Source organism: Lathyrus oleraceus, chromosome 6 (assembly GCF_024323335.1).
Source record: "Lathyrus oleraceus cultivar Zhongwan6 chromosome 6, CAAS_Psat_ZW6_1.0, whole genome shotgun sequence".
NCBI lineage: Eukaryota > Viridiplantae > Streptophyta > Magnoliopsida > Fabales > Fabaceae > Lathyrus > Lathyrus oleraceus.
In genome coordinates this window covers 175097282-175124984 of record NC_066584.1, presented here as the reverse complement: position 1 = coordinate 175124984, position 27703 = coordinate 175097282, and the positions used below count along the sequence as shown (strand labels likewise).

The window sequence follows — 27703 nt, the reverse complement described above, 5'->3', positions numbered from 1 at the left end:
AGATGATTACTGAACTCTGCACGCAGTTCAAATTTAAACACCATAACTCTTCTCCGTACCGGCCAAAGATGAATGGCGCCGTAGAGGCTGCTAATAAGAATATCAAGAAGATCATACAAAAGATGACAGTAACGTACAAAGACTGGCATGAGATGTTACCGTTTGCTCTTCACGGTTATCGCACTTCAGTACGCACTTCGACAGGAGCAACTCCTTTCTCTTTAGTCTACGGAATGGAAGCCGTTTTACCAGTGGAAGTTCAGATTCCCTCTCTAAGAATCATGAAAGAGGCGGGCTTAGATGAAGATGAATGGATTCAGACTCGACTCGATCAGATAAACTTGATTGATGAGAAGAGACTCGCGGCTGTTTGTCATGGACAGATATATCAGAAGCGCATGACCCAGGCATTTAACAAAAGAGTCAAGAGACAGGTGTATCGAATTGGCGACTTGGTGATCAAGCGTATCATTCTACCACAAGGTGATCCCAGAGGCAAGTGGACTCCCACATACGAAGGGCCATTTGTAGTTAAGAAAGTATTCTCTGGTGGAGCCATGATACTAGCCACAATGGACGGCGAAGACTTCCCGCATCCCGTAAACGCAGACATAGTCAAAAAATACTACGCATAAAAGAGACCCGCTAGGTCGACGTATCTAGGCAAAAGTAAGGGCATCCCGGCGAACCAAAAGGGTTCGGGCAAAATTTAGGGATAAACATAAAAAAAAAATGTGCACCCGGCAAGTCGAAAACCTGAAAAGGCGGCTTGGGCAAAAAGGGGTATCCTGGTGGATTGAAAACCTAAAAAGGCGGTCCAGGCAAAAATTAGGGATTAAAGCATAGGACTATGTCCCATTCTCAGACAGCTTCATCCAAGTTCAAAGGACTGAACAAGCTAATCACTTCTATCCGACAGCAGGAGATGAGAGGCTTGAAGACATAATGACAGTAGTGGAATTAAAGTCAATAGGACGTTTTCGGCATAGCTTTCTCTTTGTTTTCTTGACGATTTCCTCTTACTAGGATTTCTGTCTCCTTGTACACAAATTGCCTGTTTATAGGCCCTCTTTCGAAATCAATATAATTTTAGTTTCAAAAAAAATGCTTTTGTTTTACTTTCTCTGTTTTGTTTGCATAAACGTCCATTGATTTAATTCGAATTAATATATGCATTTGGATATGATTGATGTTTACCCAAAAATGCGTGCATAAACTAGAAATAGCGATTACTACTAGACTTCAGGATCGAGGAGAAGGTCTAATCCTGCTTTCCAATGAATCTGTTGCCAATTCTACTCCCCGGCAAAGCCAGTCATTCCCAGAAGAGAGTGGCATTACTAGACAAATGGGTCATCTCTTCCACCCCCAGCCAGGCTTCTGTTGAACGTTTCTACCATCAGACAGAAATCAAACATCCCCGGCTAAGAAAGGATCATCGATACCAGTATCTCCCAACCAGAAGATTGAGATTTATTTTCCCCAGTAGAGTCCCCTGGAAGAACTCTTCCGAGGCATAATGCATTCATTACATCATTTCATAACATACGCATGCATACATTGTTCGCATTTAGTTTCAGAAGCATAAAACATCTCATGCATCATGACATGGCATGAAGCTAATTTTATTTTTCAGGTTAATTATTCCCCTGATACAGTCAAAACAAAGGTCCATTCAGACGGACATCCTCATCAATTACGTTCAGGATTCAACTACATCTATCAGATATACTCCATGTCAACATTCGTTCTGACATCCTCCTAACGATGGCATCTATAAGCCCATCCCAGACATTTATTGCAAATATAACATATACAAATACTATCAGATATAGCCTAGCGTACGGTTCATTCTGATTCATCTCAACATATAACTCCTTCCACTCAGATACGATCTAACGGACGATCCATTCTGATCTTCAACTACTCCAACATGGTCTAATGTACGACCCAGTTGGACCTTCACTTCTCAGGTACTGCCTAGCATACGGTCCATCCTGATTCATCTCAACATATGACTCCTTCAACTCAGATACAATCTAGCGTACGATCCATTCTGACCTTTAATAGCTCAAATACAGTCTAATGTACGACCAAGTTAGACCTTCAAATGCGGCTCAAATACAGTCTAATGTACGACCAAGTTAGACCTTCATTCCGCTCAGATATAGTCTAATGTACGACCAAGTTAGACCTTCATCTGCTCAGATGCTACCTAGTGACCGGTACATTTCTGAATTGTAGTCTAGTGTACGACTACCCCTTTTATAAGCAGACTCAGCCTAATGGACGGCTCATTCTGCTCAGATACGGTTTAATGTACGACCAAGTTAGACCTTCATCTGCTCAGATGCTACCTAGCGTACGGTACATTCCGAAGTATAGTCTGGCGTATGACTACCCCCCTTCATTATCAGGTACAGCCTAACGGGCGGCTCAGTCTACAACTCAGATACGATCTAGCGTACGATCCATTCTGATCCGTTACCCCCAGCAGTGTATGACTCATTCGGATTCTTATCTCATTTTGATTCGGCACAACATATTACTCCTCCAACAATACGGTTTAGTGTACGACCCATTCGGATCTTCATTCCTCAGATACTACCTAGCGTACGGTACATCCCGAGGTGTAGTCTAGCGTACGACTACTTTTCGTCAGATACAGCCTAACAGACGGCCCATTCTGCAGCTCAGATACGATCTAGCGTATGATCCATTCTGACCTGTTATCTCCAGCGGCATATGACCCATTCTAACTCCCCAGGGAGGTCGACGGCCTAATGAATGACCCACTATACGGTCTAGCGTATGACCCAGTGACACCCATGACTTCAGATATCTTCTAACGTACGACGTACTCTGAAGCTCTCATCATCAAACTTCCTAGATGGCATCTTTAAGCCCATCTCCGTCAAGACTAACTAATTGACAAGTGCAAATTTTTGGGGCGTTCTAAGTGTTCAATAATCTTCCACCTCCAGACCACGAATGGCGTACATACCATTCTGACTCTCTCGGTTCAAGAATATTGAACAGGGGCAGCTGTCATACCCCAAAATTTGCCCATTAATATTTCAAGACCTTTTTTCAGGGCACTCCGACTCATTTTATGACACTGATCTTAAAGGAACGAAGGCCCAGCTCACGAATGACCCAAACTGGCCTGTTCGCTACACGCTCGCCTAGTGATAACATGAAATTATATTATATTTTAGGACTTAATTCAATTAAATTTTATCAGTATTTATTTCAGTTCGCTTTATGTTGTTAGATATTACGCGGTATTTTCTTCCTATTTGTCTCAGGTGGCTTATTGGGAAGCACAAGTAAAAATGGAGGAAAAGAGGTGCAAAAAGGAGAGAAAACGAACCAAATAGCAAAGCCCAGCCCAAAGCGCAAGACACAAATGTTGTGCCTGTGACGGACGTCACAGAGGGCGTGACGAGTGTCACGCAAAACAGCCTTGTGACGAACGTCACACATGGTGTGACGAACGTCACACCATCCCCCTACTTTTTGGGCGCAAGTAACGCCTCAGAGACTTGAAGAGACGTTGAGGAGTGTTGGGCCCTATATCCACGCCATGCAATTAGCCACGTTGAAGACCTTTTGGCAGCAGGCAGTTACTTAATGACACCAATATAAATAGCCACTTTGAAAACCTAAAGGAGCCCGGAAGCTTTTCCACATTTTTTCCTTTGCCGTTTTCACTTTTGCATATTTTCTTTTCCAGCAGCTTAGGCATTGTTTTTCCTACGAGTTCTACACTATTTCCCTTGCAATTTCCTATTTCCTTTTTAGCATTTAGTTAATTCTTTTCGCACAATAGTTTATTTTCCTTCGTTGAAGAATCCAAGAACAAATCCTACCGGCTTGTGGTGGAGTGTTCAGGACTACTGTTCAACTTATTCCGAGTAACCCTAAAGGAAACCCTGAAGGAAAAGCCGGCGGCACCGCTCAATTCGATCCGATCGGCCAATTCAAGGTTGCAATTCGATTGCAAACAGGTTTGCGTTACTATCGCCGCTTTATGTTCCGAATTCACATGTGATACCATAATTGAATGCATAAATATATTTGAGGTTTTGCATGTGGACTTAAGTATGCCTGGATACCTTAAATTGTTGTAATGGATGCCGTTGTTTTTTCGCTCTGTTTTGATCTTTGCCCATCTGACCTGTTTTATCATAACCATGCTCTGTTTACCTGATATTATTACTGCTTTGGTGCAACTCTTGATTGCATCCTGATTGGTATTCTAACCCGTTTGCTGAATTTTGTAAAGGCTCACATACCCCAGGAAAAGAGTGCTGTTTAGGCCTTCCACTATATTCGTGGGATACCCTTGTGAAGAGCTGCCCTAAATTGCTTAATTAATTTTAATGTATTAATTTTAATGTGTTATTTTTAATGTATTATTTTAATGTATTGATTTTAATGTGGGGATTCATCCTAATTACCTAATTAACTTTAAAATATGACCTTTAAATATGTGATCTTGGACCTCTCTTTTGCCCTACGGCATTACGGTATAACGGTCATGTCCCGCGAATATGAGGATACACTTAGCAATGGCCCTTCGATTAAATCATCATAAAAATAAATCATAGTCCCTCGGATGTTGCCTTCGAATATATGATTTCGTCCCTCGATGACCCTTCGGTGTAGCCTACGGTTAAATGATGATCGTCCCTTCGAATGCTAAGGTATCCTTACAACTGTTGCCTTCAATGACCTATCGATGACCCTACGATGACCCTTTTGCATCCAAAGGATAAAATTACTTACTTCTCAATAGTAAGGACAGTTTTACCCTCATAAGGATTGGAAATGCCCATAAAGACCCTAGGAAGGTATAACTCTCAACTGCTGGATCATAATCTAAAACATTTTCCATCCCTCACACTTTGCAAATCCTAGAAAATCACCACTTGGTATACATTCATACTAGAATCATTACCAAGTTATATTTTTCTAAATCGTTTTCAAAATCAAACGAGATAAACACTTTGTATACATTCATACGAGAATCATTACAAAGTTGAATTCTCTTTTCAAAACATTTTTAAGCAATTCACCCACACTTTTTCAGACAAAAATATAAGTGATCCAGCAATTAAGAGCCCATGGATAACCATGGATACAAAGGGTGCTAATACCTTCCCTTTGTATAATGTACCTCCCGAACCTAAGAATCTAAATTAAGGTCTTTCCTGTTCTTTTCCACCTTTCCTTATTGGATAAAAGAAAAGTCGGTGGCGACTCTTGCTATCCGCGACATTGCGATTAAAAAACACAAAAAGTCAGTTCACCGTATGACAGTCTGGTTTCAAACAACGCCCCTAGCCTGAAATATGTATCCTGCACCAAAGCGGCTATTGGTAGCTTACAAATGCCTTTGAAGACAGAGTTCATTGATTCCACAAGATTTATTGTCATGTGGCCCCAACGCTGACGGTTGTCGTATGCCCTAGTCCACTTCTCCAACAGAATACTATCGATCCACTGTACCGCATCTTCGTTCGACAATCTTATTTCCTCGCGGTAGTGTTTGAAAGAAGGTTCTGATAATGCGTAACCTGCATTGACAACCTTCTTACGCAACGTATTATCTTTGATTTCCCGCATGAAATTCTGAGCAATATGTCTAATACAGAACACATGCGTCGAAGGAGGATTTTGCCAGCCATTGTCAATGTTATTATATGCACTGATGATTGAGGGGTATCTATCAGAGATCAAACACAAGTTAGGCTGAGGTGCAACGTGCAATCGGAGATTTCTTAGAAAAAAACTCCATCCCTCAGCGGTCTCCCCTTCAACTATGGCAAAGGCGATTGGAAAAATATTGATGTTCCCATCTTGTGCCACTGCCATCAGTAACGTTCCTTTGTATTTTCCATACAACCATGTACCATCAATTTGTATAATTGATTTACAGAAAGAAAAACCTATGATACATGGTTGATACGCCCAGAATAGACGGTGAAATATTCTATTTCCAACAGCACACGTACCATCTGGTGTATAGGTGGGCAATATTTCCATCTTGACAATTGTCCCGGGAGCATATTGTTTTAGAGCCAACAGGTATTTTGGAAGTTGTTTGTAAGACTCCTTCCAATTGCCAAACACTTTTTCAACAGCTTTTATTCTAGCTATCCATGCTTTCCTATATGATGGAGTGTACTCGTACTCTGCCCTAATATGCGAGATTATTGTACTCACCTTTAACGACGGATTGTTGCCAATGACAGACAATATTTCATCGCATATTAGCTGAGAGCTTAATTTACGATGATCTTACATTGGGTTTGTCAGTATGCATGTGTGATCTGGACCCATTGATCCAATCTCCCAAGACTCGCTCCTCTTCCGGTACGAAGCTGACAACCTAAAAAGGCAGTGCTCATTCAGACAATAAACTTTATACCTCAATGCGTCAGTTCTGTCAACTCTGAAATCAGCTGATAGTTGCATGTGGAATTTCTTAATGGCTTTTACACATTCCTCTTTTGTGCAAAATGTGTGTCCTTGTTTCAGAGATCCTTGCATTTGCACGTAAGGATTGTATCATACATCTGCCGAAGGTTCATCTGAACCCAAATTTAACCTTGTCATGTGTTGGGGTGGGCAATATACATGACTTGCTGGTATTGAATCCTCTTCCTCTTCAGCGTTCACCATCGAATCAACCATGATCTCAGGTTCATCTTCTTCGTCGTCTGGAACATTCACCTCAGCTTGTTCTTCATGAGTCTCACAAAACACTTGTGACTAATCAATGTACTGAGACTCCTGTTGTTGATGTGGTAATATATACAACTCTATATCGTTGTAACCGGATTGTTCGTGTCTGCCAAACATATGTTGAACATCATCATCATCTTGAATCTTCTTCTGATAAAATTTTACCTGGTTTTCTGCAAACCAAACCGGATTTTTATAGATGATCTGACCTACATTATTGCACTGCAATTTCTTTTCTATTCTTTGTTTCAGATGTGAAAAATTTGATCGTCGATTTATTGTAAACTGAGTCACCTCTGTGTTTCGAAAACAAAAACCGAACAATTGATGATCAAATATTCCACCTTCGACATGGGCACTGATCATGTAATGTTGTGTGGAAGACATTATGTTGAAATATTAAATATGTAGATAGCTTGAATGGAATTGAATGCATTACTATGTTATTCATCTGCACAACATAAATAACTTGGTCATTGGTAAGTTGGTCGTTGCATTGATAACTTGGTCATTGTCTGTACATACTTGACCATGCATGCAGTAGAAGGAATCCAGCACGCAGAAAAAAGATTGACAAGAATACACATGCGCCAGGGAATCAAAGAATCTTTGAGCTTTGTGCCCTAAGATTCCAAGCTAGGCGCCCATTCCCTAGGCGCCATAAAGTAACTAAGGCGCCAAAGGGTTGGGCGCCTCTTCATACAAACTAGTCTTAGGCGCCACTTCCAATTTCCCTACACTAAGGCGCCAAGAGGAAGGGCGCATCTTCCTTGCATGTGAGAAATCACATGTAGGCGCCAAGAGGAAGGGCTCCTCTTCCCTTACATGTGCTTTCTTCACATGCACCAAGAAGATTCCTCACATGCTAGCTTTGTCTTCCATTCTAAATTTTGTCATTCTTTTGTCTCCTCTTGCCTTTCCATGCAACCAATCACACTCTTTTTAAATTGCAAACCTACTCACTCATTCATCTATAAATAGTCTCTCATATCAACAATATCAAATCATCTTCATCAATACTCAAGTATTTTCTTCTACCACACTTCTTTCATCTACCAAACTCAAACTTTGCAAATTCAAATCATGTCTTTGTTGACTATGGGCGATGAACACAGAGGCACAATCGAGAATATCTCGACATTTGTATGTTATCTCTCTCTTTTAGTTTCTATTTTTGGATTACTACTTATAGATATCTTTTTTGTGTTATACTTTTGTTATCTCTCTCTTTTTAGTTTCTATTTTTGGATTACTTCTAATAGATATGTTTTTTGTGTTATACATTTGTTATCTCTCTCTATTTAGTTTCTCTTTTTGGATTACTTCTTATAGATATCTTTTTTGTGTTATACCTTTGTTATCTCTCTCTTTTTAGTTTCTATTTTTGGATTACTTCTTATAGATATCTTTTTTGTGTTATACCTTTGTTATCTCTCTCTTTTTAGTTTCTATTTTTGGATTACTTCTAATATATATCTTTTTTGTGTTATACCTTTGTTATCTCTCTCTTTTTAGTTTCTATTTTTGGAATACTTCTTATAGATGTGTATTTGTTGAGTATGTATTTCTTCTTCTAATTGTATTTTCTTACTTTTTTGTTATTAGGATCCGAAGCGGTTTAGATGCCGTGTACATGAATATGTACCCCACGATCCTTTAATAGAACCATATATTAGAGGATGTGGATTTGGAAATCTTCTAAACATTGTTTCGTACTCGGTGGACTACAAGTTCATTCTGGCTTTATTGGAGAGGTGGAGACGCGAGACCCACACATTTCACCTTCCGATTGGTGAGTGTATCGTCACACTTACTTGAGGACGTGTACATGTTGTTGGGTCTCCGTATAGACAGAAAGGCAGTGAATGATCGAGTTAACCAAGACAATAATATATGCAATGAATTATTGGATGCCCATTTGTTAGACGACGAAACTGAGGGAGACACATTCGGTCAAGCAAGGGGGCAAGGTATAAATTTAAAATACCTAAAACAATATTATGCTAGTATAGTATTGTCCGGCGATTCAACCGAGTGTGAGAAAATAATAAAAGCTCGGTGTTATATTATGATTTTATTTGGTAACTTTTTGTTTCTAGAAATTACAGGTAATTCTGTGAATATAATGTATTTACCTTTATTACGCAACATTAATAAGGTAAACACTTATAGTTGGGGTTCAGCTATGTTGGCCCATCTATATGGTGAATACATGTACCTTTTTTCATGTGTTTATTTGCTTCAAGCTTGGGGGTGGTCGAGAATGTCGTCGCTCGCCCCGATAAATGAGTGCTCATTCGTGTCCCCATTTGCAACCAAGTAAGTATAACACTTTACCATTCACCATTTAGTTAATTATATTTATTATTATAATTAACAGTAAATAATATTTTTCACTTCTTTTTATTATCTTAGGTGGTCAGTAAGGAGAATGAACTACAACAGGTGTCCGAAACACATTATTGTAGTCTATCGAAATCTATTGGACCACATTGGACATGACGATGTAATAATCCTACCGAACTATATTTTAATTTAAAAATACTTCTCAAATTATTTTCCATCTAACCATTTGGTATTGTTTTACAGTTTGTTTGGAGGCCATATATGGGACTGAATCATGATATGAACCATGACGATGTTGCAGTTTGGACAGCGAAGATACCGATTATCCGATTCACTGCGGTGGAAATGCACCAAAGTGACCGGGTCAAACTGCAGTTTGAAATGCTACAACAGATTCCAGAATCTCCCATGTGTTTGGGGAATTGACATCAAAAAAGGGTCGATGCACAGTGAGATTATTCTGACTGGAGAGACTTTGCAAAAGACATGTGTCGTCAATGGAGGAATCGACGACAACACATCTTGAACGAACCAGTCATCCAAGGTGCAAGACCCACTTAACAATATATGACATGGTTTAGGTCTGTAACAACTCAGCAATTTGTATCTGAGCCGCGATATTTGATGGATCCACGCCGACTTGCTTCGTCATCGTATGCCCCACATCAATTCACCACCCAACACAAATGTGAACTCACCCAAACCCAACAACCAACCACACAACATCAACCGACCACATACACACAACAACCAAACACCCAACATCGCAACACGTTCATCTCAACCACCCAACAACCAACCATCCAACGTCGCACCCCGTTCATAGCACCCATCCAAACACAAAACCAAGAATCAAACTTCGCATTCACAACCGTCTACAGCCCAGATAATTCATATGGATCACTTCATCGTAGCCCCCCACCAATGAACACCTAACCACTATTTAACTATAGTACGTCCCAGGAACCATTGCTTCGTTTTCAAAACGACTCAATGGCCCAATTTGGGCAACTATACCGTCCCTAACTCACCCGATCCCAACGCCCTAACTACGATGACATAGGCACTGAACTCCATTACGGAAGCGCCGTTGGCCAGAGCCCCTCCGGATATTGGGAACAAAATGATGACACATTTGTCAAATACCGCTGGAACTTCCGCCGGACCTTCCAACCAACCATCGCTCGATCAGGTTAGCACCCAAAGACCACAAACACCTCAAGAAAATCGTGGGAGACATCGGAGACAAACTAACGCACCGGGATGTGGAACCGGGGGACGTTATAATCGGACGGGTCATTAGTTTATTGTCAATCCAATGTAACCAATTATTACATATTTAATGAATTAATTTTTTTTCATTATTATTTCTTATGTATTAAATAATAAAAATTAAATATTAAAAATTAAAAAAATTAAAAAACTAAAATAATTAGAAAAATATAAAAAAAAAAAATAATAATAAGAGGGTGTATGCGTCAGATGAATTGGCGCATACACCCACCATGCAAAAGACACTAAGGCACCACTAGCATTGGCGCCTCCTTATGAGATCCAATGCAGGCGCCACTAGCATTGGCGCCTCCTCATGAGGCCCAATGCATGTGCCCCAATGCTATTGGCGCCTCCTCTTAGTGGTATGGGGTGCACCAATTCACCGCAGGCGCATCCTCTACCAAACTTTGTTATTTTGATAAATTTTTTGAAAAATTGGTTATTTTCGAAAAAAAATTGAAAAAATTGGTTATTTTGAAGAAAAAAATCTTAAGTAACCCCTTAGTTGATTCTAACAATTACACATGGACGTCATTAAAACATGCCAACTGAAAAATAACAAGAAATACAAGCCAACGAGTGGACTAACTATGGTAACCGCTCCGGTTCAGTACAGGTCTTCAACTTAGGCAGTGCATCCTGCATAATTCTCATTACTGAATGGATACTCCAAGTTAACATCCGACATGCAGAGTTCATTGAAAAAAACAGAAAGTTCAAAGTCCATGAGAAACTAATTAACTTTATAACTAACATTCCCTTCCATGTTTCGATTGCAGCAGCTGAATGGCATGCTTCTTGTTTTCACTCTTCTTCTGACAGCTAGCACATATATCTTCAACGTAGTACTTACTGTCTCCAATAATAAATCACCAAAGTTGTAGGATATGAAAATATGGGAAACTAGAGGCTTGTAGCATTACCCTATCCCGGCATACTATTTGCTTGCACAATTTAGTCTGGGTTTTCTTGTTGCTGCGTGCAATCTTGTAAACAATTCAGTGTTATTATGCATTACTGATCAATGATAATTAACAGCTGATGAATATGTTGTAGAAGAGGAAGAATACACTACAGTTGTGGCTACAATAGCATGGGGATTACACCTTCAACAGCTTCCTGCAAGAACTAATCCACACTTCACTAACAGAACAACAAACATGCACATTGACACAAAACTGCAGATTGATTCATATGCTAACAATAATACCTCAACAGAAATAACAACTAATCAAATAACCCTGCAAACTGATTACTAACTTCAATTGGCAAACTTCATGTGCAATTTCCTAAGAGCTTTTACACTAGACTAAACAGTTTCTAATTTCAAATTAAATTTCATTTACATTTCTATCTAAATTTCAAACTTACTTGAAACCAACTTACTGGAAGTCATAAGAAATTTTTAGTGATTAACATGTTTAACAACCTGTAACAACCTGTTAAATATTCCAAAACTGCAATGAAAAGAAATCTAACAGAATGTGAATTTATAACTAATCATTGAATTTAAGATGCATTTCATCCTAATTTTTAACCGATTTCTGGAGCTATATAAACTAACCTCACTGCAATTATGAAGAAGATTCTTCATTTTGCAATTCAGACCTTCTTTCTGCTTCACTTTCTTTCCGCTTCACCTTCGTCTTCTTGATACACCATTCTTCACCCAGAGAATTTGCAGTGCCGTAATCTGCAAAGATCCGTAGATCTTCAACCTCCACTCGGCAACCGCAACAACAACTCTACGACACATCAACATGCAACCGAATCAGAAACGAAAACACACACATCAAGAACGCGTACAATCGAAAGATCGGAAGCAAAGAAGAAGAAGAACACAATCGCAACTCTAGAAGAAACAGAAGAGAGTGGGGAAAAGAAGAAGAACAAGGGAACATCACCGAAAAGTAAATCTCAAGCAGAAGCATATGCAAGCACAAATTGGAATTAAAATAGAGAAAGGAGAAGAGATCCAATACTTGTTTACGTCGCATTTCGGTTAGTCTTTCTCACTTCGCTTCTCTTCAGTTCTGCTTCTCTTTGATTCTGCACGTAGAATTCCATTCAATTGTGATCCATGCTTCATTTTCCCTCGGCAATTTCGCGCATGCCATTACGATTTGAAATCGGATAAAGAATGTTGAAGCCATTGTTCTTCGCCGAGTTGTAGTTTCCATGTTGGTCTGGGAAGAAGCTCCATACGAGGATTCAGAGGCGATGACGACTTGGTTCGTGTAGAGCCAGATTTCTTCAGTGGCCATTTGAGGATGGAAGCATCTAAATTTCCATGGAAAGCTACGAGCATTTGGATTTGGTGTGCATCAAGACTCAGTATGTGGACCGATTCCTCAAGCTTCATGTGGACTCGGTTTGGGCCCTAGGCCCAAATGTTTTTTTGGCTCCATACCCTGCATTGAGCCGTTACACCCCGAAAATTTTACCTTCTACCCCTACAGTTAGTCCCATACCCCTACAAAATTTTAAAAATTCCCATTCTACCCTTAATTGGTTTTAACCAATTTACCATTTTATTTTTACCATTCCGTTGAAAATTTCAGAAATTACACTTTCACACCCCTCGCATCGGAACTCCTGCAAAATGACTTCCGGTATGTATTTTTCCCAAACCGGAAGACTTAAAGAATGACTTCCGGAACACACAAAAAAGAAAACCGGAACACTTCATGAAAGAGTTCCGGTTCAATTAAAAAAAAATTACAAAACCGGAACACTTCTTGAAAGAGTTCCGGTGAATAAATTTTACATACCGAAACTCTTTGGAAAAGTGTTCCGGTATGTATTATATGTGTTCCGGAAGTCTTTCAAGAAGTCTTCCGGTTCGCTATTTTTTTTTTTTTTTAATTTTGCAGGAATGGAAAATCTTCCCCAAATATGTGTAGATACTACTGATGCGCTTATGACGACGGAAAGATTTGGTACACGAGAAGAGGTTATCAGATGGATTAAAGAGGTTGGAATCAACAATAAAGTAACTGTTATTATTAGTCGTTCAGATACTAAAACGGGGAAGAGAGGGAGAAGTAACAAAATAATATTTGGTTGTGATAAAGGTGGGAAACACAAGATTAGTGATAGTGGTACCCAAAGTGCGTCGAAGAAATGCGGATGTCCATTTAAAATTAGGTCGACTCCGGCGAAAGATGGATCTGGTTGGAAGATTGATGTAAAATGTGGGTTACATAATCATGGTTTACCGGATAGATTAGAAGGCCATTCGTTTATTGGTAGGTTGACCACAGATGAGAAGCAACATGTCGCTGATTTGGCAAAGAGACATGTAGCCCCTAGAAACATATTGTTTTTCTTGCAAGACAATTATCCTGAGAATGTCACTCGGATTACGCAAGTATACAAGCATAAGAGTGTGATACAAAAAGAGATAAGAGGTCCTAGGAGTGAGATACAACATTTGTTTAAGCTTATTGAGGATGCAGGATATGTGTATTGGAGTAGAAAAAAGGATGACTCGGAAGTGGTGAGAGAGATATTTTGGGCACATCCTGATTCAGTTAAGTTGTTGAATATATTTCCGATTGTGTTAGTTATGGATAGCACCTACAAGACAAACAAATATAGACAACCTTTGTTTGAAATTGTTGGCATGACATCGACCGAGTTGACTTTTGCTGTTGGATTTGCGTATATGGAGTCTGAGCAAACAGAGAATTTTTGCTGGGTATTGGAGAAATTAAAAGAGTTGTTTGTGAAGAAAGACACCACAAGTGATTTTGACAGATAGAGATCTTGCTTTGATGAAAGCAATTGAAGTTGTGTTTCCCAGCTCGATTAATTTGCTATGTAGATTTCACATTAACAAAAACGTTGGTGCCAAATGCAAACAACATGTGGTGAATGACCTGCAAAAGACGATAGACACATTATGGATGGAAGTTGTCTGGGCTAGTGATGAGGTTGAGTATGGTCAGCGGTTGTATCAACTTGAGCAAGCATGTGTTGATTATAGTGGATTTATTAATCATGTGAAAGACACATGGTTGACTCCACATAGACATAGATTTGTTGGAGCATGGATTAATCGAGTGCTACATTTGGGTAACACAACGACTAATCGGTACGTCTTATAATTTTGTATGTGTTATTTTTATATCTTATATTATTTCTATGTCTTTTTTATGTGTTATTTTCAATATTTTTAGGGTTGAATCTGCTCATTGGAAGTTAAAGCATATGTTAGGAAACAGTATAGGTGACATGGTCAAATGTTGGGAAGCAATGAATAACAACTTGAGGTTACAACTGGGAAACATTAGAGCTTCTTTTCAAAAGAGTTTTTACGAAGTTGAGCACGCGCACGTAAGTCCCTTTTATGGTTATTTGCGTGGTTCCGTATCTCGAGCTGCTTTGAGACGTATTGCTGAAGAGTTATTGAGAGTTGATTATGTTGGAACTAACAGGCAAATATGTGGTTGTACTCTTAGAACATCTTATGGGTTACCTTGTGCTTGTGAGTTAGGAAGATACAGACTAGGTGGTATACCGATACCCATTGATGTTGTTCATGTTCATTGGAGGAAACTAACTATGGAAGTTGAGTTAGAGGTAGGCGAAGACGATGGATCAGAGGTGGATATGACTTCTGCAATGGATGAGTTGTGGAGACGATTTAGGTCATTAGATGTTATTGGGAAAAGGGCATTAAAGAGTAGGGTATGTGAACTAGCATACCCAACAATGACAACATTGTGTCCACCACCTGAGAAAATAAAAACCAAAGGAGGAGTGAAGAAGAAAGGGAAAAAACCAGCAGATTATGATGTTTATAGGGACCCTTCGTATCATGAGTATGTTGATAAGGCATCTCAATCTTCACAAAGGCAATCTCAATCTTCACAAAGGCAATCTCAACCATCACAGACTTCGAAGAAGATCAAATTATCAAAGAAGCAACCACAATTCATTCTTCAATTTCCTAATCATATTAGGTCATACATTGAAGATGTAGTTAATGTTGAATCAGATGGTAATTGTGGATTTAGAGTCATTGCATCATTGCATGGATATGGTGAGGATGGTTGGCCAATGGTTCGTAGAGAGTTGGGGTTGGAATTAATAAACAAGGATAGATCAACTCTGTATGACAAGTTATTTTCTAATCGGTTGTCAGTAGTGAGAGAATCTTTGATGATAGAATCCTTTGGTTCACAGCCACCTGAAAAATGGATGAGTCTACCAGATATGGGTTACTTGATAGCGAATCGCTATAATGTTGTACTTGTCTGTTTAGGCAATCAGTGCATGACTTTCTTTCCGATGACAAGTTCACATTCACCAAATGTCTCTATTTATTGCATTGGTTTTGTTAACCGCAATCATTGGGTTCAGGTACGTATTTATATTCCTAAATACAAACATTATTTCAGTTAATATTTTATGTTATATGACTTAATCTTTTAATTATTTTACTTTATCAGGTTAACATGAAAGAGGGGGTTTCCATTGCCACCGGTCACATTAGATTGGAAGAAATTTCGTTCTCATATAGCAACTACTTGGATGTTAGGATTTGCAGGACGTATGCAACATTGGCAATTACTTACACCTGTATTAGCATGATTATGTACTCAAAACATAAATATGTAATCAAAACATGAATTTTATATTAATATGTCTATTATATTCAAAGCTTAATACATAAAATCAATGTGAACGAGAAATATGCAAAGCTTCAAATAAATCAGAAAACTGTGGATCTTCCTCTTCGGCATTAACCTGTCTCAGATAGCGATGAATCAATGTAGATACACGAGCCCAATCAGGATCAGATGGCCCGGCGTCATATACAGGAACTGGTACCTCTCTAGGAGCGTCACGATGGGGAGGGACCAACCGTGGATGGGAAACACAATAATACCACTCCAGATAACCGTCTACTGCATCAGATGGAGTGGTGGCCCCGGTAGATGAACCGATCACAGGGATAACACTCTGATGGTAATTGATCCAATCAACATCAATATCCGTCGCCATCATACAATCCAGAGGTGGGGATGGAACATACTGCCTATACCCGAACTGACGTAAACATCTATCAGGCAAGTATGGGACAACTGTTTCACCCCACTTCAAACAGCCCCTGTAAAGACATATCTCATCAAATACACACCATGCTCTATGATCCTCGAATGGTCGCCATATGACGTCGGCAGGTGTCAGCTCGTCCAAAATAGGTCGTAAATCATCGACCTTCAGGACTCCCTGCCTATACGACCATCTCATCGCTCGGGGAAGACCATGTAAGAACAAAAATTGTTCTACAACAGATTCCTTGATTTTGATGATAACAAAGGATGAAACCAAAAATGGCACCCTAACGAAAAGTCTCTAAGTGTGCAGGGTTCTAAAGACAGAAGAAATAAATCTGATGATGTCATCAGATGCACAACAAGATCAGATACAAATTATCAAGTATCAGAAGCATCTAAAGTGGAATCTCGTTTCAAGAAGCTCTGACTCTGAACAAATGCTTTCTGTAAACTCTGGATTTTATCAGCGCTATCTGAACTCTCAAGAAATAACATCAGAAGCAAGATTCTCCAGATACACGAAGACTCTAATCAGATTTGTTAATCATGATGAAGTAACGTTTAAGCCAAGTTAAATTTCTGCAAATGGATTTCCTCAATTAGAAAGAGACGTTAATCTCCTCTTCCAAGAGAGAAGATACTACTTGTGGTAAGTAGTCACTTCTAAAAGAAAAAGTCTCCTGCAGAAGCTATTTATGGAATGGCGTAATTACATCTCATTATCCAGCAGATTTAACTCTACTTCAACTCTATTTCAACACTACTTCAACTCCTATATAAATAGAGAAGAAATCAACTTTCAGTAAGCAAGAAATCAACTAGCCAAAACTATACTGAATTATTTCACGCTCAAGAAAATCATCCTTGCTTTCAAAGAATTTCACTAAGCTTTTGCTTATCAAGTGAAAAATCTGTTCTTAAATTTGTAATACTTACTTTCTTAGAAGCACTCTAGATTACATATCTTGTATCTAATTTTTATTTGATTTCCTCAAGTGACTCTTTGTAGTCTGTAGACTTGAGAGGACTAAGAGATTTTCTTCTCTCTTAGGGGTTGTTTGTAATCTTTCAAGATTAGTGGATTAAGTCCTTGTTGAAGGCGAAATCACCTTGGCCGGGTGGACTGGAGTAGCTTTGTGTTATAAGCGAACCAGTATAAAATCATTGTGTGATTTTCTTTTTTGGAAAAGCGCTTATTTTTCAAACAATTCAAACCCCCCCCCTTTCTTGTTTTTCTTACCTTCAATTGGTATCAGAGCTCCGGCTCTGTTATTGATTTTCTAATCAAACACTTAACCGTGTAGAGAGATCCAGTACGAGAAAAACAATGGCCCACTCAAATGAGAAAGATTCTTACAATGCCAAGCCTCCTGTTTTTGATGGAGAAAAGTTTGATTACTGGAAAGATAGAATCGAAAGTTTCTTTCTGGGTTATGATGCTGACCTCTGGGACATTGTCACAGATAGATACAAACCTCCAGTCTTAAATGGAGTTGAAGTTCCCAGAAGCAAAATGTCAGAAGATCAGAAACGTGTTTTCAAAAATCACCACAAGGCCAGAACAATACTTCTAAATGCCATATCATACAATGAATATGAAAAGATCACCAACAGAGAGACTGCCAAAGATATACTTGACTCTCTGAAGATGACCCATGAAGGAAACTCCCAAGTCAAGGAGACGAAGGCTCTGGCGCTTATCCAGAAGTATGAAGCCTTCAAGATGGAAGATGATGAAGCTATAGAAGCTATGTTTTCCAGATTTCAAACTCTTATTGCAGGTCTTAAAGTGCTAGACAAAGGATACACGACTGCAGATCATGTTAAGAAGATAGTCAGAAGTCTGCCAAAGAAATGGAGACCAATGGTTACTGCTCTGAAGTTATCAAAGGATCTGAACAATATCAGCCTTGAAGAACTTGTTAGTTCTCTCAGAAGCCATGAGATAGAACTAGAGGAGGATGAGCCTCAGAAAAGGAACAAGTCAGTGGCGCTGAAGTCCAGACCTGAAAGACGGAAGTCAGACAGAACCAAAGCTCTCCAGGCAGAAACTGCAGATACTGACGACTCTGAACCTGAAGACTCTGACGATGAAGAAGAACTGTCCTTACTAACCAGAAGAGTTAAGCAACTCTGGAAAAGAAGGAACAACAACAACTTCAGAAGATCAAGACCCAGAGGGGATAGATCAGAGTCAACTTCAAAAGGTAAACCTAATAAAGATATTACCTGTTTTGAATGTAAAGAAACAGGTCATTACAGAAATGAATGCCCCAAGCTGAAGAAAGACAACCCTAGAAAAGAAAGCTTCAAGAAGAATACCTTCAGAACAAAGAAAGGACTAATGGCCACCTGGGACGATAGTGAATCAGGATCATCAGAATCTGACTCTGATGAACAAGCCAACGTAGCACTTATGGCTACCACATCCAGCAGCTCAGATGAAGAATCTGAAGAGGTATTTTCTGAACTTTCTAGATCTGACTTAGAATCATGTTTATCAGAAACTCTTACCTCTCTTCAGAAATTAAAACAAAAAGTTAAAAGCATTAAAGGCCTTCTTAAAGCAAAATCTGAAGAATGTAGTAAACTTGAGACAACAATTCTAGCACAAGAAGATACTATCAGATCTTTAACGTTAGAAAAAGATGGAGCTAAAACCAAAAGCTTAGAATTAGAAGAAGCGTTGTCTCAAGCACCACAAACTTCAAATGAAATTATTTATAAATATGAAGAAGCCTTTCAAAAATTTCTGAAGAATGGAATAGATAGGAGTATTATGGCATCCATGATTTATGGAGTAAGTCAGAATAATAAAAGGGGAATTGGGTATGATTCTGAGGAACATAAAACCTCTACCAGTAACCAAATTAAATCACCTTTTTCATATCACTACACACACACACAAGAACACAAATTTAAAAATGCTAGAAGACCCAAAGTTGTGAGAAACTCTGGGAAAACTAATCTAAAAGGACCCAAGAGATTCTGGGTACCGAAAGATAAGATTATCTATGTTGCAGATATCCTATGCAGCAAAGTTCAGACACCAGTCATGGTACCTGGACTCTGGATGCTCGCGACATATGACGGGAAGAAAGTCTATGTTCCAAAGCCTGGAACTTAAAGACGCTGGATTTGTAGGCTTCGGAGGAGATCAGAAAGGAAGGATCAGAGGCTCCGGAACTATTGGTAATGGTACTCTTCCCTCTATATCTGATGTTCTTTATGTAGAAGGATTAATGCATAACTTGTTATCCATAAGTCAATTAAGTGATAACGGTTATGATGTAATCTTTAATCAAAAAACGTGTAAAGCCATTAGTCAGAACGATGGCTCTGTCCTTTTCACAGGCAAGAGGAAAAACAACATTTATAAAATAAATCTTTCTGATTTAAAAGATCAAAATGTTAAATGTTTAATGTCAGTTCACGAAGAGCAATGGGTATGGCATAGACGCCTAGCCCACATTAGCATGAGAAAACTCTCTCAGCTAACTAAACTTGAGTTAGTCAGAGGCTTACCTAAACTGAAGTTTTCTTCAGATGCTCTGTGTGAAGCTTGTCAAAAAGGAAAGTTTTCAAAAACATCTTTTAAAAAGAAAAATGTTGTTTCTACCTCTAAGCCTCTGGAGCTTCTTCACATTGACTTATTCGGTCCTGTGAAAACAGCATCAGTCAATGGAAAGAAGTATGGACTAGTAATCGTTGATGATTACAGCCGCTGGACATGGGTAAAATTCCTAAAGCACAAGAGTGAGTCTCACTCTGTATTCACCAGTTTCTGTTCTAAAGTGCAAAAAGAATTTGACTCTAAAATTGTTAGAGTCAGAAGTGATCATGGTGGAGAATTTGAAAATAAAGATTTTGAAGAATTATTTGATTCTAATGGAATATCCCATGATTTCTCCTGCCTTAGAACTCCACAACAAAATGGAGTTGTAGAGAGGAAGAATAGGACACTCCAAGAAATGGCCAGAACCATGATCAATGAAACAAATGTAGCAAAGCACTTTTGGGCAGAAGCTGTAAATACAGCGTGTTACATTCAGAATAGAATCTCTATTAGACCTATTCTGGAAAAGACTCCCTATGAACTGTGTAAGGGAAGAAAACCCAACATTTCATATTTTCATCCTTTTGGATGCATTTGTTTTATATTAAATACTAAAGAACATCTGAACAAGTTTGATTCCAAAGCACAGAAAGGTATTATGTTAGGATACTCAGAACGCTCTAAAGGCTATAGAGTATACAATACAGAAACCAAAATTGTGGAGGAATCAATTCATGTTAGATTTGATGATAAGCTTGACCCTGAAAAGTCAAAGCTAGTTGAAAAGTTTGCAGATTTAGAGATCACTCTGGTAGAATCTGAGAAAACTCCAGAAGCAACTGTCACTCCAGACTCTGAAGAAATTAAATCTCCAGAAATTCCAAGGAAAGTTAAAAGTCGTATTAACGTATCTGAAGATTTGATTTTGGGAAACAAAGATGAACCTGTTAGAACCAGATCTACCTTCAGAACTTCTGAAGATATTCCTCTGGGACTAGTGTCTCTGATTGAGCCTATGTCCTGTGATGAAGCTCTTCAAGATAACGATTGGGTGGCAGCTATGCAAGAAGAGTTAGATCAATTCTCCAGGAATGATGTCTGGGATCTCGTTCCTAAACCCAGAGGCACTCATGTCATTGGAACCAGATGGGTTTTCAGAAACAAGCTGAACGAGAAAGGAGAAGTTGTCAGAAACAAAGCTCGACTGGTAGCTCAAGGTTATAGTCAACAAGAAGGTATTGATTATAATGAAACTTTTGCTCCAGTCGCGAGGTTAGAATCTATTCGTCTTCTTGTATCTTTTGCTATTAATCATTCTATTAAACTATATCAAATGGATGTCAAGAGTGCATTTCTTAATGGTTATATTTCAGAAGAAGTGTATGTCAATCAACCTCCAGGTTTTGAAAATTCAAACTTTCCAGAACATGTTTTTAAACTTAAGAAATCCTTATATGGACTTAAACAAGCTCCCAGAGCTTGGTATGAACGTTTAAGCAATTTTCTTCTGGAACAAAATTTTATCAGAGGGAAAGTTGATTCTACACTCTTCTGCAAAAACCTTAATAATGATCTCATGATATGCCAAATTTATGTTGATGATATTATTTTTGGTTCTGCTAATATTTCTGTTTGCCAAGAATTTTCTAAGTTAATGCAGGCAGAATTTGAAATGAGTCTAATGCAAGAACTAAAGTTCTTTCTGGGAATTCAAATTAATCAAACTCCAGAAGTCACGTACGTCCATCAAAGTAAATACATTAAAGACGTTCTGAAGAAGTTTGACATGACTGAATGCAACTCTGCAAAGACTCCCATGCACCCAACTTGCATTCTGGAGAAGGAAGAGGTAAGCAATAAGGTTTGTCAGAAGCTCTATCGAGGTATGATAGGCTCTCTTCTCTATCTGACTGCTACTCGTCCTGATATTCTCTTTAGCGTCTGTCTTTGTGCCAGATTCCAATCAGATCCTAGAGAATCTCATTTAACAGCTGTTAAGAGAATTCTTAAGTATCTGAAAGGAACTCCTAACCTGGGCCTGATGTATGAGAAAACATCAGAGTATAGGCTTTCTGGTTATTGTGATGCAGATTATGCAGGAGATAGAATAGAACGAAAAAGCACATCTGGAAATTGCCAGCTTCTGGGAAACAATCTAATCTCCTGGGCTAGCAAAAGACAGTCAACAATTGCTCTATCAACTGCAGAAGCAGAATATATCTCAGCATCACTGTGCACAACTCAGATGCTCTGGATGAAACATCAGCTAGAAGATCTTCAGATATTTGAGAGTAACATTCCTATCTTTTGTGATAATACTGCTGCTATTTGTTTAAGTAAGAATCCTATTCTACATTCCAGAGCCAAACACATTGAAATTAAACATCATTTTATTAGAGACTATGTTCAGAAAGGGATAGTAACGCTGAAGTTCATTGATACAGAACATCAATGGGCAGATATCTTTACTAAGCCTCTAGCTGAAGATAGATTTCTTTTCATCTTAGAAAATCTGAACATTAAAAATTGTCCTGAATGAAGTATGGCTCTGAAAAATATAAAATAAGATTCTGATAAAAACAAATATGATTCTGCCTCTGACTCTGTTACTTCTACATTGTTAAGAAGATATCTGAGTTAGAAATCTTCAGAACCAATCTCTTGGTATTCCTGAAGATCAGATACATTAAACACGTGGAGCTCTGAGCATCAAACCTTAGAACTTCTAGACAGCTGTCAAGAAATTCAAAAGGCAGACGTTTGAGTTTTCCTCGAGCAGTGTGCAAACTGTGGGATTAGACATTCATTTATTAGTTGTAATCATTTTTCCCCCCAAGCGTGCTATTTTGAGTATTGTGTTTAACGCATTCTGAGGTGTCGTTTTGCATGCGTTTTTAATTAGGTATATAAACACTTTTCTCACATTTCACACACTTATCACTCTCACTCACTCTAAAACCCTAAACCCTTCTCTGCAAGTTCTCTGCAAGTTCTTCATCTTCTTCTTCAATCTTCTTCATGGATGCTCAACAGCAAGAAGTTTTTAACTTCTCCCAACAGATGGAATCTACTTCTAATCCCCAAACCTCAAACACTCAAACACCCACTGTTACAGGCGTCACCATAACCCCTGTTTATCAAGAACCCCACATTCTTGACCGAGAAAGCCACATAAACCTTTCAACTCCCTTTGAAGGTTTGGATGTTTTGTGTGAATCCTTGGTTGATTTTGACAACCTAAGAAGAAATGGCGTTGATCTCACTGGGGAACTTCGTCAACAAGGGTGGGAGAACTATTTTGAAAGGTTGTATGGTCCCATCTATCCTCTTCTGGTAAAGGAGTTCTGGAGACATGCTGATGCAGATGACCAATTCATTGTCTCATTTGTTCTGGGAGTGAAGATAGTTATCACAGAAGCGTCCATTGCCTCCTTGCTGAACATGGAGAAAGCTGGAGGTAAAAGGATTTACAATATTCCTCCAAGGTCAAAGCGCATCACTGAAGTCATCAACCCTACAATCTTCAAACCTAATGTTGAAGGAAACCCCTCTAAGAACAAGGAGCTTCATCAGAACCTCCGAGTTTGGCTGAAGATTATTCTGGGAACAATCCATCATCGTCCAGCCTCCAACTCTTCAGATTACATAAATGCAGATCAGAAATGCATTTTGTACTGCATCCAGAAAGGCGTGAAGATCAACCTCCCTGTTCTCCTCTTCAGATATCTGAGAGATTCAGTCAGAGAAACGAGGAATAATATGAAGCCCAGATCCTACATTCCTCTGGGAAGATTGCTCTCTGATGTCTTCATTGAGCATGGCTTGGTAGATGATCTGGAGAAGACCAGATGTATGGATGATCTGGCAATTGATGTGGGAAAGCCTCTGAATGCCAAAAACCTGAAGAGCATGGGAATCATCAAAGAGATTAGAGTCAAACCCACTATGGATTTGTCCTGGGAATGTCTAAAAGATCAGAGGAAGATGCCTCATGGCCTGGTCAGATTCTTCAAGGATGAGCCCAGAGACGCTGTTGCCCTCTATCTTCATCGTATGCTGGAAGAAGGTGTTGATGTTTCTGATTTCCGCCTTGAAGACTGTCTGGACTCTGTAGAAGATCTTGTCAGATACAAGAGAGGTGTCTCTGAGAAACAGATAGCTGCTGAGGCAAGGAGAGCAAAGAAAGCCAGACTTGGAGAAACTTCTGGCACCAAAGCTTCAGCACCTCTGAATGCCTCTTCCGGTAAGTCTGTTCCTCCTGTCTCTTCTGAATCTATAATGGCTTCCTCTAACCCTCTCTCCTCTCAACCAATTTTTACTACCTCTGAAATCCCACCCTCAATCACCAGAACCTCCCAACCAACACCAGTTCTAAACATAGCTAGAACTTTCATTCCTCCCTCTCAACCTATACAAACCCACCAAAGCACTTCTTCTTCCTCATCCTCTGAATATGAATCACCCCCTTACCTTTCCCCTTCTTCTGACCAAGAGTTATCTGATCAAGAGTCCTCTGACCAAGAACACTCTGACCCTAACTCCCCAACAATAGCTGAAATTTATGCTAAAAATTTCGCTCCACAACCCACAAGACAATCTGAAGTAACCTCACCCCTCCAAACTTCACTTCCACCACAACAAACAACAACCTTACCCTCTGAAACTCAACCATCTGATCCCTTCACCTCTAATATCACTCCACCAATTATTCCCGCTGTACCTGGACCAGACTCTGACCCATTAGACCTAAATCCACTATATGCTTCATCCCCTAGTCTTCAACCAGACGCAGATTCTGAACTTCAACCAGAAGCAGAATCTGAACCTCAACCTCTAAATCTTAGCCCTTCAAACTCTCCACCTCATTCACCTGAACCTGAACCTGAACTTACCATACCTACCCTTGAGGAGGCCATTATACAGGTTGCAGAAGCTTCAGTCCAGAAGGTCAAGTCTCTGACTAAAAACTCTGAAGTTAGTGATGATCCTAAATCTGTTAGGACACACTGGAACAGAGTCATTAGTTGGATGACCTCTGAGTCTTATAGGCTGAAGAGTATCTCTGAACAAGTCAGAAATGGCTACATCAGAGATGCTGAGGAACGGCTCCAAGAGAGATTGGCCAGAGAAGCTGAGGCCAGAAGATTAGAGGAGGAAAGATTGGCTAGGGAAGCTGAAGAAGAAGCTAGAAGGTTAGAAGAAGAAAGACTGGCAAAGGAAGCAGAACTTCTAAGGATTAAGGAAGCTGAAGCCAAGGCTCAGGCGGATGCAGAAGCCCAAGCTGCTGCTGAAGCTGAAGCTCAGCAGGCTCTGACTCAGGGGGAGTCTTCCTCTGCGATCCCTATGATTCTTCATGCTCTGCAAGAGATCAAGCAAGATCAGAAAGAAATCAAGCAAGATCAGAATGAGCTCCGTGCCAGGATGGACAAGCAAGATGCTTTGAATGAAAACATCCAGAACATGTTTGCCATGTTGCTTCAGAGACTTCCTCAACCTCCAAACCCTTAGGCACTTAGGATTTATTTTGTTTGCTTGCCTAGTGTTTTTGCTTCTGTCTTCTTTAGCTCTAATATTCTCTTGGATCTGATGTTTTGAACGTTTTTGTGCCTTTGTGCTTCTGATTAATGAAATGTTTTTCTCTTTATTATCTTGTTATTTTTTTATATATCTACCTTTTTGATTCTGACAAAAAGGGGGAGAAATCATTAAATAGCTCTGATGAAAATTTGTCTAAAACCTTAAGCACTCTGCAACATTTGTAGAAATAGCTCTGATTAAATAACTCTAACATTAAATTTAAGAATTTGCAGAAAGTTTCAGAAATCTCATTACTTGAAACGCTCTGGTAAGAACTTCTGAACTCCCTAGCACTAACTCAGGGGGAGCTTCTGTCTATCTGATCTTATTTTATTCATGTTTCATCTGCTATTTTAAGTTGTTTTGTCATCATCAAAAAGGGGGAGATTGTAAGAACAAAAATTGTTCTACAACAGATTCCTTGATTTTGATGATAACAAAGGATGAAACCAAAAATGGCACCCTAACGAAAAGTCTCTAAGTGTGCAGGGTTCTAAAGACAGAAGAAATAAATCTGATGATGTCATCAGATGCACAACAAGATCAGATACAAATTATCAAGTATCAGAAGCATCTAAAGTGGAATCTCGTTTCAAGAAGCTCTGACTCTGAACAAATGCTTTCTGTAAACTCTGGATTTTATCAGCGCTATCTGAACTCTCAAGAAATAACATCAGAAGCAAGATTCTCCAGATACACGAAGACTCTAATCAGATTTGTTAATCATGATGAAGTAACGTTTAAGCCAAGTTAAATTTCTGCAAATGGATTTCCTCAATTAGAAAGAGACGTTAATCTCCTCTTCCAAGAGAGAAGATACTACTTGTGGTAAGTAGTCACTTCTAAAAGAAAAAGTCTCCTGCAGAAGCTATTTATGGAATGGCGTAATTACATCTCATTATCCAGCAGATTTAACTCTACTTCAACTCTATTTCAACACTACTTCAACTCCTATATAAATAGAGAAGAAATCAACTTTCAGTAAGCAAGAAATCAACTAGCCAAAACTATACTGAATTATTTCACGCTCAAGAAAATCATCCTTGCTTTCAAAGAATTTCACTAAGCTTTTGCTTATCAAGTGAAAAATCTGTTCTTAAATTTGTAATACTTGCTTTCTTAGAAGCACTCTAGATTACATATCTTGTATCTAATTTTTATTTGATTTCCTCAAGTGACTCTTTGTAGTCTGTAGACTTGAGAGGACTAAGAGATTTTCTTCTCTCTTAGGGGTTGTTTGTAATCTTTCAAGATTAGTGGATTAAGTCCTTGTTGAAGGCGAAATCACCTTGGCCGGGTGGACTGGAGTAGCTTTGTGTTATAAGCGAACCAGTATAAAATCATTGTGTGATTTTCTTTTTTGGAAAAGCGCTTATTTTTCAAACAATTCAAACCCCCCCTTTCTTGTTTTTCTTACCTTCAGACCACAGTTATCAGCAGGTTTCCAATTCTCCCCTCTTTTTCCAACAGTTGGAAAGTACTCGTGAATCCAACACTGTTACAAAATACAAAAATAATAAATAAAACAAATTAAGTTAACATATTTTATAAAATGAATCCAACACTTAATTAACATAATTAAATTATATACATGTAGGAGAGTAGGATATCCACCGAGCTGTTTGCAACTGTACATGGACGCATCTCCAAGATATCGGTAGAGGGTAACTAGTGCAGCTGCTCCCCAACTATATCCTGAACATCCATCCAAGTCCCTAAACAGGAGGAGGTATCGTGCCTTTACAAGGGTAAAGGTCTTATCAGCAAATATGGTGGAACCCACCAACATCAATAGATATGCTCTAGTCGCATATGCCCAGCTGGAAGCAGCTCTATGATGTACGAATAAATCATATAACCACTCCAACTTGTAATACGACCCCCTACAGCTACGAACATGTGACTGTGCCTGACTCTGTGACACTCCTAGGTAGTCAACAGCAAGTTCAACAGCTAGCTCTTCAGTCACATCCTGAGGACTCCAGAAGATACCCCTGATGGGCAAGTGAAGTAGACATGCGACAACATCTAAAGTAATGCTCATTTCACCAAACGGCATGTGAAATGAAGATGTCTCTAGATGCCATCTTTCCACAAATGCAGAGACAAGATTTGTGTCTATCTTGTT

General features: G+C 39.0%; 1 long non-coding RNA gene across 1 annotated transcript; it reads right to left on the bottom strand.

The window, feature by feature from the left end:
• Positions 1-10843: 10843 nt before the first annotated feature.
• Positions 10844-12705, bottom strand: LOC127097091 (uncharacterized). Its single transcript, XR_007792915.1, has 3 exons — positions 12357-12705; positions 11939-12119; positions 10844-11493 (listed from the first exon to the last, which is right to left on the bottom strand). It is a non-coding gene; the product is annotated as an uncharacterized LOC127097091 (long non-coding RNA).
• Positions 12706-27703: the final 14998 nt, after the last annotated feature.